Below are 2175 nucleotides of genomic sequence, written 5' to 3'. Positions count from 1 at the left end.
ACTGCTTCACTGTATTTTTATTATATGTTTTAATATTCTGGCAAATTCTTTCTCATTACTTTTTATTTCCAGAATTTTTATAACTGTTCACATCTGATTATATTTTCAGGTATACACTGAAGTCCTTAATCAAGTTCTAGAAAAGTTATTGCTGGCATTTTGTTTGAGGTCCCTTTGAATTCAGTGATTAGGGAGAATTGACACCTGTAGAATGTTAAAACTTAATCTTCTTACAAAAGAATCTAGATAATCAAATTGGTGAAATTTTAAGGGTGTGAAGACATTTAAAATTTCAATTTTAAGATCTTTTTAGAAGTATGGGTTTTCATAAATTCCTAGTTATTGACATTACATCAAGTATAATTTCCTTAAGAGAATCGATTATAATTATTAATAACTATCAATGCTAAAATGGAAAGCTATTTTATGTTCTATTATTTACAGATAGTCTGCATATTTTTCTTTTTTTTATTGTGATTTGGGTGAAGATTTACAGAGCAAATTCACTTTCCATACAGCAGTTCACATATACTTTATCTCACCAGCATTGAGTTTTATCACTTTTTTTTCTTTTTTTGCTAGTTTAATAGATGTTTGTGGCAGTTGTTAAAAATGCTCTCAAAATTCTCTGATCCTCCTCTCATGGAGAGGTGGGGTCTGTCTCCTCTGCCCTCGGGTGTGAGCCTGTGACAGCTCATTCAAGGACAGCAGAAACAGTGCTGTGATTTGGGGGTGGGGGCTGTTGAGGCATAAAAGGTCACCAGCTTCTCCCTGGTTCTCTTGGAATGCACACTCTGAGGGAAGTTAGATGCTATGTAAGACACTCAACAGGTTTTGGTTTCTCAGGGCCCCCGTAATAGACAACCGTAAACTGAGTGGCTTTAAAGAACAGTTATTTATGGTCTCACAGCTCTGAAGGTGAAAAGTCCTAATTCTAGGGATGTATTTGACTGCTAACCAGAAGGCTGGCGGTTCAAATCACCAGCCACTACTCGAAAGGAAGACTGGGAAACCTACTTCCATAGAAACACCGCCTCAGAAACCTAAGGGCGGGTCCCTATGAGTCCAGTCGAGTTGACCACAGTGAGTTTCTTTAGGGGAAGATAATTCTTTTTCTCTTTCAGCTTCTGAGCCCTCGGCAATTGTGGTAGTTAAGGATGTGTGTCACCGTGGCTGGGCAGCTGGTGGTATTTATTGCACATGATGAGCCTGGTAATCAGCTCCATGGTGGGATCTGCTGTGAGTAGCTGAGTAGCTGCCTTCAGGGGGTGGTCTGCTTCCTGTGTATGTGGGGAAGCTTTGAGAAAGGCCTGGAACTTTTGGCACAGTGATGCTGCGTTTGGCCGCGTCTTCACGGCTTGTCTTGTTGCCTGCTAATCTTGAGATTGTCCTTGGACCTGTCCCGATGCCTGCTGATCTCAGGATTGTGACATTTTACCTGCTCACCTTGGGCTTGTGAGCCTTAGCAGCCTGAGTTAAGAGATGCCCGCCTCCAGCTGCAGTGGGCCTGGAACAAGAGGCAGAGCTGAAGCCCAAGGTCAGCGGCCTTCACCCAGCCCCCGAGCCAGCACTCTGAATTTGGACTTCTAGCCTCCGAAACCGTAAGAGAATGCATTTCTGTTTGTTAAAGCATCCACTTATGGTATTTCTATTATAGCAGCACTAGAGAACTAAGGGAATGTTTCTTTCTTTTTTAATTTTTATTGTGATTCGGGTGAACGTTTACAGAGCTAATTCATTTTCCATACAACAGTTCAAACACATTTTGTTTCACGACACTGACCGCAATCCCCACAATGTAACAGCTCTCTGCCCTCTTCCTCCTCGTAGTTACCTCTTCCCTGTGTCCTTCCCTCCATGCACTCCTGCCCCCTGAGCTGTCTCCCTGTGCACACACTGCCCTTGTGTCCTCCCATGATTGATCCCTCCAAGGAGTGTATCTGCCTGATGTAAATATTCACCTAATAGGCCTGTCTATTGTTTGGTTAGGAGCTATGGTAGCATAGTGGCTAAAGCACTTGACTGCTAACCAGAAGGCTGGCGGTTCAAACCCACCAACCACTCCTCGGAAGGAAGGTTGGGCTATCCTACTTCCGTAGTGATACTGCCTCGGAAACCCAAGGAGGGGTCGCTATGAGTCGGGGCCGACTCAACGGCACATAACAACAACATTGT

Source organism: Orycteropus afer, unplaced genomic scaffold, assembly GCF_000298275.1.
Source record: "Orycteropus afer afer isolate SDZICR_OR568_19922 unplaced genomic scaffold, OryAfe1.0 scaffold00291, whole genome shotgun sequence".
NCBI classification, from domain to species: domain Eukaryota; kingdom Metazoa; phylum Chordata; class Mammalia; order Tubulidentata; family Orycteropodidae; genus Orycteropus; species Orycteropus afer.
Note: the sequence above shows the minus strand (reverse complement) of the source record.